General features: G+C 43.7%; 4 non-coding genes and 1 pseudogene across 4 annotated transcripts; all 5 read right to left on the bottom strand.

Annotated features, from left to right (window-relative positions):
• Positions 1–4,298: 4,298 nt before the first annotated feature.
• Positions 4,299–4,372, bottom strand: TRNAN-AUU (transfer RNA asparagine (anticodon AUU)). Its single transcript has one exon. It is a non-coding gene; the product is annotated as a tRNA-Asn (tRNA).
• An 8,459-nt stretch (positions 4,373–12,831) lies between these two features.
• On the bottom strand, positions 12,832–12,958 carry LOC134987605 (U1 spliceosomal RNA; annotated as a pseudogene).
• A 151-nt stretch (positions 12,959–13,109) lies between these two features.
• Positions 13,110–13,273, bottom strand: LOC134987596 (U1 spliceosomal RNA). The gene has a single exon (XR_010193203.1). It is a non-coding gene; the product is annotated as a U1 spliceosomal RNA (small nuclear RNA).
• A 671-nt stretch (positions 13,274–13,944) lies between these two features.
• LOC134987583 (U1 spliceosomal RNA) lies at positions 13,945–14,107 on the bottom strand. The gene has a single exon (XR_010193195.1). It is a non-coding gene; the product is annotated as a U1 spliceosomal RNA (small nuclear RNA).
• Positions 14,108–14,259: 152 nt separating this feature from the next.
• LOC134987575 (U1 spliceosomal RNA) lies at positions 14,260–14,423 on the bottom strand. Its single transcript, XR_010193188.1, has one exon. It is a non-coding gene; the product is annotated as a U1 spliceosomal RNA (small nuclear RNA).
• Between the last annotated feature and the right edge of the window lie 49 nt (positions 14,424–14,472).

The raw sequence follows: 14,472 nt of genomic DNA on the forward strand, positions 1-14,472 counted from the left end.
GATTGATATTTTGGCTCTTTTATTTTTACTTAAAGTACAATAACTTTTACCATTTTAATTTGTTTTGATAGTATATTGACAGTATTGTTTTCTTTCAAAAATCCACTTAATTTTCTTTACCCTATTATTAAAATGGTAATTGACAAAAACAAACTACATTGTCACCAGAAGAGCAATACAAAATGTACAAGTGATATATTAAAATCATCTTTCCAGCTTGAATTTCAATGATGCATTGGGGCAACGATTTTGTGAGAAACATCTTCACCCTTAAATAAAGATTTTCTTAATTCCTTACCTGTGTGCTAATTAGATATCACCTTGTTTTCACATTAAACAGACTTCCACATGAGAAAGCAGCAAGGATGCAGTGGCGTTAATGTTTCCTGGTGTCAACCTGTATTATTTCAGTAGACATTGAAATGAGGATGCATCTTGCTGCCTTTCCAATGAAGCAAGTTTAATTTAGTAATAGGTGAAAAACCATCCCTACAAAGGTGTTAATCAGAGACTTGGCTTTGTGGACACTTTTCAGAGAACAAATTTGTTAGCATAAAAATAAAGCCAGAAAATGAAGAGCTGTTTAATCACTCAATTGGATTTTTTTGCCAGCATATTTTTTTTATCTGCAACCCACTGCTAAATTGTGCTTCCTAGCTGTTATTTATAAAATCACTGAATCAAATCTAACTCTGATTACATCAGAGAAGGCCAGGTACCCTACACAATAAGAGGGGGTTTGAAATTTTGACTTGTCTACTTAAATATCACCAAAATCTGATCACAAGGTCAATTACATTCCTGGGTGGGATTGAACCACCAACCTTTTGGTTAATAGCCTTACACACTAACCAATTGCACCACAGAGACACTTTGCAAAAGTACATACTGACAAAGGCTAATAAGCATTCATCTAGAACGTTTCCTAGAAAAACTTTAAAAAGTCAATAATCTGGAGAGTTTTTGTAAGATGTTTCTTCCATCAACCAACGAAGAAACACATTGGTACTTTCCCATGATGAGTGAGTGCTTCAGGATCTCTTGCACTTACATGTGCAGCAGAGTACTGCAATGGAAGCATGCTGGGCCCATAACCCAGAGGTAGGCAGATTGAAACTATCCTTTGCTATATGCATTTTTTTTGTTAATTAAAGTAATCCAAAACTGGGATTGATATTTTTGCTCTTTTATTTTTACTTACAGTACAATAACTTTTACCATTTTAATTTGTTTTAATAGTATATTGACAGTATTGTTTTCTTTCAAAAATCCACTTAATTTTCTTTACCCTATTATTAAAATGGTAATTGACAAAAACAAACTACATTGTCACCAGAAGAGCAATACAAAATGTACAAGTGATATATTAAAATCATCTTTCCAGCTTGAATTTCAATGATGCATTGGGGCAACGATTTTGTGAGAAACATCTTCACCCTTAAATAAAGATTTTCTTAATTCCTTACCTGTGTGCTAATCAGATATCACCTTGTTTTCACATTAAACAGACTTCCACATGAGAAAGCAGCAAGGATGCAGTGGCGTTAATGTTTCCTGGTGTCAACCTGTATTATTTCAGTAGACATTGAAATGAGGATGCATCTTGCTGCCTTTCCAATGAAGCAAGTTTAATTTAGTAATAGGTGAAAAACCATCCCTACAAAGGTGTTAATCAGAGACTTGGCTTTGTGGACACTTTTCAGAGAACAAATTTGTTAGCATAAAAATAAAGCCAGAAAATGAAGAGCTGTTTAATCACTCAATTGGATTTTTTTGCCAGCATATTTCTTTTTCTCTGCAACCCACTGCTAAATTGTGCTTCCTAGCTGTTTTTATAAAATCACTGAATCAAATCTAACTCTGATTACATCAGAGAAGGCCAGGTACCCTACACCATAACAGGGGGTTTGAAATTTTGACTTGTCTACTTAAAGATCACCAAAATCTGATCACAAGGTCAATTACGTCCCTGGGTGTGATTGAACCACCAACCTTTTGGTTAGTAGCCGTACACACTAACTGATTGCGCCACAGAGACACTTTGCAGAAGTAAATACTGACAAAGGCTAATAAGCATTCATCTAGAACGTTTCCTAGAAAAACTTTAAAAAGTCAATAATCTGGAGAGTTTTTGTAAGATGTTTCTTCCATCAACCAACGAAGAAACACATTGGTACTTTCCCATGATGAGTGAGTGCTTCAGGATCTCTTGCACTTACATGTGCAGCAGAGTACAGCAATGGAAGCATGCTGGGCCCATAACCCAGAGGTAGGCAGATTGAAACTATCCTCTGCTATATGCATTTTTTTTTGTTAATTAAAGTAATCCAAAACTGGGATTGATATTTTGCTTCTTTTATTTTTACTTAAAGTACAATAACTTTTACCAATTAATTTGTTTTAATAGTATATTGACAGTATTGTTTTCTTTCAAAAATCCACTTAATTTTCTTTACCCTATTATTAAAATGGTAATTGACAAAAACAAACTACATTGTCACCAGAAGAGCAATACAAAATGTACAAGTGATATATTAAAATCATCTTTCCAGCTTGAATTTCAATGATGCATTGGGGCAACGATTTTGTGAGAAACATCTTCACCCTTAAATAAAGATTTTCTTAATTACTTGCTTGTGTGCTAATTAGATATCACCTTGTTTTCACATTAAACAGACTTCCACATGAGAAAGCAGCAAGGATGCAGTGGCGTTAATGTTTCCTGGTGTCAACTTGTATTATTTCAGTAGACATTGAAATGAGGATGCATCTTGCTGCCTTTCCAATGAAGCAAGTTTAATTTAGTAATATGTGAAAAACCATCCCTACAAAGGTGTTAATCAGAGACTTGGCTTTGTGGACACTTTTCAGAGAACAAATTTGTTAGCATAAAAATAAAGCCAGAAAAGAAGAGCTGTTTAATCACTCAATTGGATTTTTTTGCCAGCATATTTCTTTTTCTCTGCAACCCACTGCTAAATTGTGCTTCCTAGCTGTTTTTAGAAAAACACTGAATCAAATCTAACTCTGATTACATCAGAGAAGGCTAGGTACCCTACACAATAACAGGGGGTTTGAAATTTTGACTTGTCTACTTAAATATCACCAAAATCTGATCACAAGGTCAATTACGTCCCTGGGTATGATTTAACCACCAACCTTTTGGTTAATAGCCGTACACACTAACCAATTGCGCCACAGAGACACTTTGCAAAAAGTACATACTGACAAAGGCTAATAAGCATTCATCTAGAACGTTTCCTAGAAAAACTTTAAAAAGTCAATAATCTGGAGAGTTTTTGTAAGATGTTTCTTCCATCAACCAACAAAGAAACACATTGGTACTTTCCCATGATGAGTGAGTGCTTCAGGATCTCTTGCACTTACATGTGCAGCAGAGTACTGCAATGGAAGCATGCTGGGCCCATAACCCAGAGCTAGGCAGATTGAAACTATCCTTTGCTATATGCATTTTTTTTGTTAATTAAAGTAATCCAAAACTGGGATGGATATTTTTGCTCTTTTATTTTTACTTAAAGTACAATAACTTTTACCATTTTAATTTGTTTTAATAGTATATTGACAGTATTGTTTTCTTTCAAAAATCCACTTAATTTTCTTTACCCTATTATTAAAATGGTAATTGACAAAAACAAACTACATTGTCACCAGAAGAGCAATACAAAATGTACAAGTGATATATTAAAATCATCTTTCCAGGTTGAATTTCAATGATGCATTGGGGCAACGATTTTGTGAGAAACATCTTCACCCTTAAATAAAGATTTTCTTAATTCCTTACCTGTGTGCTAATTAGATATCACCTTGTTTTCACATTAAACAGACTTCCACATGAGAAAGCAGCAAGGATGCAGTGGCGTTAATGTTTCCTGGTGTCAACCTGTATTATTTCAGTAGACATTGAAATGAGGATGCATCTTGCTGCCTTTCCAATGAAGCAAGTTTAATTTAGTAATAGGTGAAAAACCATCCTTACAAAGGTGTTAATCAGAGACTTGGCTTTGTGGACACTTTTCAGAGAACAAATTTGTTAGCATAAAAATAAAGCCAGAAAATGAAGAGCTGTTTAATCACTCAATTGGATTTTTCTGCCAGCATACTTTTTTTCTCTGCAACCTACTGCTAAATTGTGCTTCCTAGCTGTTTTTATAAAATCACTGAATCAAATCTAACTCTGATTACATCAGGGAAGGCCAGGTACCCACACCATAACAGGGGGTTTGAAATTTTGACTTGTCTACTTAAATATCACCAAAATCTGATCACAAGGTCAATTACATCCCTGGGTGGGATTGAACCACCAACCTTTTGGTTAATAGCCAAACACACTAACCGATTGCGCCACAGAGACACTTTGCAAAAAGTTCATACTGACAAAGGCTAATAAGCATTCATCTAGAACGTTTCCTAGAAAAACTTTAAAAAGTCAATAATCTGGAGAGTTTTAGTAAGATGTTTCTTCCATCAACCAACGAAGAAACACGTTGGTACTTTCCCATGATGAGTGAGTGCTTCAGGATCTCTTGCACTTACATGTGCAGCAGAGTACTGCAATGGAAGCATGCTGGGCCGATAACCCAGAGGTAGGCAGATTGAAACTATCCTCTGCTATATGCATTTTTTTTAATTAAAGTAATCCAAAATCGGGATTGATATTTTAGCTCTTTTATTTTTACTTAAAGTACAATAACTTTTACCATTTTAATTTGTTTAATAGTATATTGACAGTATTGTTTTCTTTCAAAAATCCACTTAATTTTCTTTACCCTATTATTAAAATGGTAATTGACAAAAACAAACTACATTGTCACCAGAAGAGCAATACAAAATGTACAAGTGATATATTAAAATCATCTTTCCAGCTTGAATTTCAATGATGCATTGGGGCAACGATTTTGTGAGAAACATCTTCACCCTTAAATAAAGATTTTCTTAATTCCTTACCTGTGTGCTAATTAGATATCACCTTGTTTTCACATTAAACAGACTTCCACATGAGAAAGCAGCAAGGATGCAGTGGCGTTAATGTTTCCTGGTGTCAACCTGTATTATTTCAGTAGATATTGAAATGACGATGCATCTTGCTGCCTTTCCAATGAAGCAAGTTTAATTTAGTAATAGGTGAAAAACCATCCCTACAAAGGTGTTAATCAGATACTTGGCTTTGTGGACACTTTTCAGAGAACTAATTTGTTAGCATAAAAATAAAGCCAGAAAATGAAGAGCTGTTTAATCACTCAATTGGATTTTTTTGCCAGCATATTTCTTTTTCTCTGCAACCCACTGCTAAATTGTGCTTCCTAGCTGTTTTTTTTATAAAATCACTTAATCAAATCTAACTCTGATTACATCAGAGAAGGCCAGGTACCCTACACCACAAGAGGGGGGTTTGAAATTTTGACTTGTCTACTTAAAGATCACCAAAATCTGATAACAAGGTAAATTACGTCCCTGGGTGGGATTGAACCACCAACCTTTTGGATAATAACCGAACACGCTAACTGATTGCGCCACAGTGACACTTGGCAAACGTACATTCTGACAAACGCTAATAAGCATTCATCTAGAACGTTTCCTAGAAAAACTATAAAAAGTCAATAATCTGGAGAGTTTTTGTAAGATGTTTCTTCCATCAATCAACGAAGAACATTCAAGCTGATTTCTTGCAGCAGGTGGGCACTGTAACAGCTCCAGAGCTGCTCTGTAAGGCAACTAAAAGGGTGTGGGCCCTGCAGCACTACCTGTAGTTCGCATTGTGCGTTGGAAGGCACAAAGTAAGCAGACGGGAGAAGTCAGGATAGTGCGCAAGGGCATAGAAGGGAGCGGCTCAAAAAAAGAGAAGTGGAAACAGACAGCAAACTAGGCTGGAGAGAGACCTGAGACAAAGAGATCTTAATTATATGAGAGCCGACCAGGGGAAACACAAATTATGCAGTCGAGTGTCACAACTGAGGGCCTGAGCTGACGGGAGGCAGCCTCAGTTGTAGGGGCTGAGATGTAACGGAACCTGGGAGGTTGTATCAGACCCCTAGACATGTAAGTAACATGTAGAATAACTGCCCGAAGGCGTGAGCACGACAACCAGGATAAAAGTCAATGATGTTTATTATGACAAACTCCGTAACACAGCAGCAGTAAAGGAAACCTAAAAGTCAACAGAGGATAAATACAATTCCTGGGTACTACAGGGTGGCAAGGGCCACAGGCACTGGTAGTGTGAGACAGTTCTTATAATCTTCTAGTTGGAAAGTCCTTACCAGGCCTGACTGTAGCAATGGAGAGAACCCAGGATCGTACCAGCTGGTGTTCCAGGAAAGGCTGGGCTGCTGAAGATAAAACGGCTGCTGTGGATACTGGCTGGAACCAGACTGTTGTTGGTACGGAGTGGATACTGGCTGGAACCAGTTAAATAATAAACGAACTTGAGAGCGATGAAATAATAATGAAGTTTGGAGTTTGAGAACGGTGAAATAATAATACCGGTGGAGAGTGGTAAACTGCGGAAAGGACACCGGCCCTTTAAGAGAAGCTGTACACTGCTGGAAGCTGGGCTGGAAGCAGGTGATTGAAAATGAAGTTTGGAGTTTGAGAGCGGTGAAATAATAATACCGGTGGAGAGTGGTAAACTGCAGAAAGGACACCGGCCCTTTAAGAGAAGCTGTACACTGCTGGAAGCTGGGCTGGAAGCAGGTGATTGTTGTAACTGGAAACAGGTGAGTCCAGAATGGATCGGAGAGTCAGGCTACACCGCAGATGGAATGCTGGTGCGGGTCTCTATAGCAGAAGTCTGGAGACAGGAGCAGGAACCTGGAAGACAACCACAGGAGAGAGACAAACTGGAACTAGGTTAGACAACCAAAGCACTGACGCCTTCCTTGCTCAGGCACAGCTTACTTATACCTGCAGCAAGGAAGGGGTTGGCTAGGCAATTATGCAAATCAACAATACAGACAGCAGATTGGTGGAAATGATCAGATGACAAAAATCCAAGATGGCTGCGCCCATGCAGACACTTGGAGGGAAGTTTGGTTTGTAATCCATGTGAGAATTGAAACAGTAATGGCGACGCCGGCCACAGGAGACAGGAGACGCCAGACTGACAAGCGCACATTTAACCACGCGGGCACAGCGGAGGCCGCGGCTGATGAAATCACCACTCTGACATTCTGCATGTGGAAACTCAGGAACAGCGGAATCCGGTCCTGGAACGCTGAGCCAGCCTTAGGAGGCATCTGAAGGGTAAGTAATGGCGTCCAGATACTCGGATCGTGACAGCACCCCCCCTTTAGGAGTGGCCCCAGGACACTTCTTAGGCTTTAAAGGAAACTTTGCGTGGAAATTTCGGACCAAGGCAGGAGCATGGACGTCTGAGGCATTGGTCCAAGAGCGTTCTTCAGGACCATAGCCCTTCCAGTCAATGAGGTATTGTAACTGACCGTAACGGAAACGTGAGTCCAAAATCTTGGCCACCTCGTACTCGACTCCCCGTTGAGTCTGAACTTTGGGAGCTGGAGGAAGTGCGGAATGAAACCGATTCAGGATCAGCGGTTTCAACAAAGAAACATGAAATGTCCTGGGTATTTTCAAGAAGGATGGTAACTGTAACCTGTAGGCAACAGGATTGATGACTTGTTCAATCTTGAAGGGTCCGATGTAGCGAGGTGCAAATTTCATGCTGGGAACTCTCAACCTCAAATTCTTCGTGGACAGCCACACACGATCACCCACCTTGAGAGCAGGAACCGCTCTACGCTTCCTATCGGCAAACTTCTTATACCTGAATGAGGCTTTAAGCAGGGCTGCACGGACGTTCCTCCAGTTATTTGAAAACTGACGCAAGGTGACATCCACTGCTGGAACAGAAGTTGCGGGAAGCGGTTGGAATTCTGGGACTTTAGGGTGGAATCCATAATTAATGAAGAATGGTGTAGAAGAAGATGAGGAATGGTATTGATTGTTGTGGCTGAACTCGGCCCAAGGAAGGAGTTGAACCCAGTCATCTTGAGAGGAAGACACATATATACGGAGGAAGGCCTCCAAGTCCTGATTCACCCTCTCGGTTTGACCATTGGTCTGAGGATGGTAAGCCGTGGAAAACTTTAACTTGACTTGGAGGGCTTGACACAAACTTCGCCAAAATTTGGCTACAAATTGTACTCCGCGATCCGAGATGATCTCTTCAGGAAGACCGTGAAGTCGGAAGATCTCTTGTATAAACACTTGAGCCAACTTGGAAGCTGACGGAAGACCGGTGAGAGGGATGACATGTGCCATCTTGGTGAACCGGTCAACTACCACCCAGATGGTATTAAACTTGTTGCAGATAGGTAGATCGGAAACAAAGTCCATCGACAAATGGGTCCATGGTCGACGGGGAACAGATAATGGAACCAGTTGCCCCGCAGGCGACTGGCGGGAGACTTTGTGTTGGGCACACTTTGGGCAGGAGGCAATAAATTCCATAACGTCCTTCTTCAGAGTTGGCCACCAGTAGGACCTAGAAATAAATTCAAGGGTTTTCTGAATGCCTGTATGTCCAGCAAAACGGGAAGCATGGGCCCAATGCATGAGCTTCTTCCTTAGAACTGGCTTAACAAAACTTTTCCCTGGTGGAGGCGTAGAGTCCATCCCTACCGTGGAGAATGCCAACGGATTAATAATAGGATGCTTGTCTGCAGACTCGGACTCATTTTCTTGCTCCCATGAGCGGGAAAGGGCATCGGCCTTACGATTCTGAGAACCCGGACAGAACTGGAGTTTAAAGTCAAACCTAGAGAAGAAAAGTGCCCATCTGGCCTGACGAGGATTCAGACATTGTGCGCCTTTGAGATATAAAAGATTTTTGTGGTCGGTAAGTATGGTGATTGAGTGAGAAGCTCCCTCCAACAGGTATCTCCACTCCTCCAGAGCGAGCTTGATGGCTAGCAACTCCTGATCGCCAATGGCATAGTTGCGCTCAGCTGGGGAGAACTTCCGGGAGAAGAAACTGCAAGGATGTAGATGTCCATCTTTGGCCCTCTGGGATAACACTGCTCCTACTCCAACGGAGGAGGCATCTACCTCTAAGATAAAAGGAGAGTCGGTGTCGGGCTGTTTCAGAACTGGTGCAGAGATGAACCGTTGCTTCAGAAGGTGAAAGGCCTGTGTAGCTTCCTCAGACCACTTGGACGGATTAGCACCTTTCTTGATTAATGCAGTGATAGGCGCCACAATGGTGGAAAAGTCTCGTATAAATTTTCTATAATAATTGGCGAACCCTAAGAACCTCTGGACCCCTTTGAGGCTTAAGGGTATAGGCCAATTCTGGATTGCTTGGAGTTTCTCAGGATCCATCTCTAGTCCGGAACCGGACACAATGTAACCTAGAAACGGAATGGTTTTAACTTCAAACACACACTTCTCCAATTTACAATAGCGGTGATTGACACGGAGACGGGAAAGAACCTCTTTTACCCAGAAACGATGATCTTCGAGATTATTAGCAAAGATGAGGATGTCGTCTAGATAAACCACGACATGGCGGTACAAGATGTCCCTGAAGATCTCATTCACGAAGTGCTGGAAGACTGCTGGAGCGTTGCTCAATCCGAAGGGCATGACGAGGTACTCATAATGTCCGTCACGGGTGTTAAAGGCGGTCTTCCACTCTTCACCCTCACGGATTCGGATGAGATTGTAGGCACCCCTCAAGTCCAGCTTTGTGAAAATGGTTGCACCACTAACTCTATCAAAGAGCTCGGTAATGTCGTTCAGACCTCTGTAGTCGATGCACGGACGCAGACCACCGTCTTTCTTCTTAACGAAGAAGAAGCCTGCGCCGGCTGGAGAAGAAGATTGTCGGATGATTCCCTTCGCCAGGTTCTCTTTGATGTACTCTTCCATGGAGTGTGTCTCAGGCAGAGACAACGGATAAGTTCGGCCTCGCGGTGGAACCTTCCCTGGAATGAGGTCGATTGGGCAGTCCCATTCTCTATGAGGAGGAAGGATATCAGCAGAGGCTTTACTGAACACGTCCGTGAAGTCTTGATATGGAGGAGGCGGAACATCAGATGACCTGGGGAAGGAAGAACAAACAGGAAGAACTTTGGCTAAACAAGTCTCAGCACAGGAGGGACCCCATGCCAGTATTTGCGTAGTCGTCCAGTCAATTGATGGGTTGTGGAGACGGAGCCATGGAAGGCCTAAAACCACTGGATGTGTGGCTCTTGGAATCACTAAAAAAGAAATATACTCAGAATGAAGAACTCCCACTCTCAGACGAACTGGAAGAGTCCTTAAGGAAATGACTGCGTCAAAAATCTTGCTGCCATCCACGGCAGTCAAAGAGATGGACGAGGACAGTCTCTCGGTGGGTAGGGACCACCGTTTAACATAAGCTTCGGTTATGAAATTCCCAGCTGCTCCGGAATCAAGGAGGGCAATGACGTTCCTGTAACGTTGAGCAATTTGGAGCGACACTGGGAGGTTACAGTCATGAGGAGATGGAGAGGAGATCATTACTCCTAGCCGGCCCTCTCCTTGGCGAGCTAGGATCTGGAGTTTCCCGGACGTTTGGGACAGGCATTGATAGTGTGCGACGGAGCTGCACAGTAGAGACAGAGAGACTCAGAGAGACGTCTTCGGCGCTCAGCGGGAGATAGACGGGAACGACTAATTTGCATAGGCTCATCCTTGGATGGAGATGGTTGACGAGGAGGAGGAGCAGAAGATTTAGGAGTAGATGATCTTCCTCGCTCGGTTGCTCTCTCTCTGAAACGTAGATCAACCTTCGTGCAAAGAGAAATTAGCTCATCCAACTTAGAGGGCAAGTCTCTGGTAGCTAACTCATCCTTGATGCGTTCTGATAAGCCATGCCAGAATGCAGCATACAGGGCCTCGTCGTTCCATGCCAGTTCGGATGCCAGGATTTTAAACTGTATAAGATACTGTCCCACAGTACGTGTTCCCTGGCGTAAACGAAGAATCTCAGATGAAGCAGATGTTATCCGACCTGGCTCGTCGAAGATGCGCCTGAATGTAGCTTCAAAGTCAGTATAGGAGGATAGCAGGGGATCAGACTTCTCCCATAAAGGTGATGCCCAGTCAAGGGCTGAGCCACTGAGAAGGGAGATGATATAGGCAATTTTGGTACGGTCACTGAAGAAATTGCCAGGTAGAAGCTCAAAGTGGATTTCACATTGATTGAGAAATCCCCTGCAGAACCTTGGAGATCCATCAAATTTTGCTGGCGTTGGAAGATGAAGATGTGGACTGGAAATGGGTAAGGTGGGTGGGGTTACAGCTGGTGTCACTGTAGTGGACGCACCGGACGTGCCAGGTCCACGGAGGGTCGTTTGAATCCCATCCAGCCGTGTAGAGAGATCCTGGAGACAGCGGATGATGTGGCCCTGTGCAGCCTCCTGATGTTCAAGTCGGGCTGCCAGTTCTTGCATCGGCCTGGCCGCTTGATCCTGGTCTCCGGCTGGATTCATTAGGTCAGTGCTTACTGTCACAACTGAGGGCCTGAGCTGACGGGAGGCAGCCTCAGTTGTAGGGGCTGAGATGTAACGGAACCTGGGAGGTTGTATCAGACCCCTAGACATGTAAGTAACATGTAGAATAACTGCCCGAAGGCGTGAGCACGACAACCAGGATAAAAGTCAATGATGTTTATTATGACAAACTCCGTAACACAGCAGCAGTAAAGGAAACATAAAAGTCAACAGAGGATAAATACAATTCCTGGGTACTACAGGGTGGCAAGGGCCACAGGCACTGGTAGTGTGAGACAGTTCTTATAATCTTCTAGTTGGAAAGTCCTTACCAGGCCTGACTGTAGCAATGGAGAGAACCCAGGATCGTACCAGCTGGTGTTCCAGGAAAGGCTGGGCTGCTGAAGATAAAACGGCTGCTGTGGATACTGACTGGAACCAGACTGTTGTTGGTACGGAGTGGATACTGGCTGGAACCAGTTAAATAATAAACGAACTTGAGAGCGATGAAATAATAATGAAGTTTGGAGTTTGAGAACGGTGAAATAATAATACCGGTGGAGAGTGGTAAACTGCGGAAAGGACACCGGCCCTTTAAGAGAAGCTGTACACTGCTGGAAGCTGGGCTGGAAGCAGGTGATTGAAAATGAAGTTTGGAGTTTGAGAGCGGTGAAATAATAATACCGGTGGAGAGTGGTAAACTGCAGAAAGGACACCGGCCCTTTAAGAGAAGCTGTACACTGCTGGAAGCTGGGCTGGAAGCAGGTGATTGTTGTAACTGGAAACAGGTGAGTCCAGAATGGATCGGAGAGTCAGGCTACACCGCAGATGGAATGCTGGTGCGGGTCTCTATAGCAGAAGTCTGGAGACAGGAGCAGGAACCTGGAAGACAACCACAGGAGAGAGACAAACTGGAACTAGGTTAGACAACCAAAGCACTGACGCCTTCCTTGCTCAGGCACAGCTTACTTATACCTGCAGCAAGGAAGGGGTTGGCTAGGCAATTAAGCAAATCAACAATACAGACAGCAGATTGGTGGAAATGATCAGATGACAAAAATCCAAGATGGCTGCGCCCATGCAGACACTTGGAGGGAAGTTTGGTTTGTAATCCATGTGAGAATTGAAACAGTAATGGCGACGCCGGCCACAGGAGACAGGAGACGCCAGACTGACAAGCGCACATTTAACCACGCGGGCACAGCGGAGGCCGCGGCTGATGAAATCACCACTCTGACATTCTGCATGTGGAAACTCAGGAACAGCGGAATCCGGTCCTGGAACGCTGAGCCAGCCTTAGGAGGCATCTGAAGGGTAAGTAATGGCGTCCAGATACCCGGATCGTGACATCGAGTTTCCCACATTTGGGGAAATCGCTGGAGCAGCACACACAGAGTGCAATGGGTGAGCCTTGCCCTGGGAGAAGCACCTTCATGATCATAGTATCTCACCTGGCAGGTAAGTTGGAGTTAAGCAAGAGCTGAGGAGGGTCGCTGCTCGGGCACCCCCTGTCAAGTGAAGGAGATCCAACTGAGGCAGCACAAGAGAACTCTCGAAAGAAGAACAAGGCTAGAGGAAGATCTGAGACACAGAAATCTGGCTTTTACCAGAGCTGACCAGAGGAAAGCACAAACACAGTCCCCCACTACCACAAATAATGCAGTCGAGTTTCCCACATTTGGGGAAATCACAGGGGTCAGCATACCCAGAATGCAATGGATGAACCTCACCCTGGGAGAACAATCTTCATGACCATGGTATCTCCTATGCAAAATAAGTATGATTTGGGATAGGGCTGGGGAGGGCCGCTGCTCAGGCACATCTCTGTCAAGTAAAGGCGATTCAACTGAGGCAGCACAAGGGAACTCTCATCTGGGGACAACAACTGCAGGGAGAACACATATTTTCAGATGAACATGGGAGGGCAGAAGGCTGCCTAATACTGAAGCACCCCCAAACAACAAACCAAATGCAACAACTAGTACAAGCATTCCTGGGGGAAGGCCTGCAGCAGATGGATTTGCATATGGTGATGTCATCCAAGCAGTGGGTCAAAGTTGGCTTCAACCCTCGTCTGCATATGAAAAGAGAAAAGGGGCGTGCAGGGCATGGCGGCCTTTTGCGGCGCTTGGATGACCCCTAGTTCGCATTAAACACCTCCACCCTACTTCGGTGTGGGGCTCATGTTGGCTATGCCCCAGCCCCTGAAGCATTCAAGCTGATTACTTGCAGCAGCTGGGCACTGTAATAGCTCCAGAGCTGCTCTGTAAGGCAAGTAAAAGGGTGTGGGCCCTGCAGCACTACCTGTAGTTCGCATTGTGCGTTGGAAGGCACAAAGTAAGCAGATGGGAGAAGTCAAGATAGTGCGCAAGGGCATAGAAGGGAGCGGCTCAAGAAAAGAGAAGTTGAAACAGACAGCAAACTAGGCTGGAGAGAGACCTGAGACAAACAGATCTGAATTATACGAGAGCTGACCAGGGGAAACACAAATTATGCAGTCAAGTTTCCCACATTTGGGGAAATCGCAGGAGCAGCACACCCAGAGTGCAATGGGTGAGCCTTGCCCTGGGAGAAGCACCTTCATGATCATAGTATCTCACCTGGCAGGTAAGTAGGAGTTGGGCTTGAGCTGGGGAGGGTCGATGCTCGGGCACCCCCCTGTCAAGTGAAGGAGATCCAACTGAGGCAGCACAAGGAAACTCTCGAAAGAAGAACAAGGCTAGAGGAAGATCTGAGACAAATAAATCTGACTTTTACCAGAGCTGACCAGAGGAAAGCACAAACACAGTCCCCCACTACCACAAATAATGCAGTCGAGTTTCCCACATTTGGGGAAATCACAGGAGTCAGCATACCCAGAATGCAATGAATGAACCTCACCCTGGGAGAACAATCTTCATGACCATGGTATCTCCTATGCAAAATAAGTATGAGTTGGGATAGAGCTGGGGAGGGCCGCTGCTCAGGCACATCTCTGTCA

This window comes from Pseudophryne corroboree, unplaced genomic scaffold, assembly GCF_028390025.1.
Source record: "Pseudophryne corroboree isolate aPseCor3 unplaced genomic scaffold, aPseCor3.hap2 scaffold_1009, whole genome shotgun sequence".
Classification (NCBI taxonomy): Eukaryota; Metazoa; Chordata; class Amphibia; order Anura; family Myobatrachidae; genus Pseudophryne; species Pseudophryne corroboree.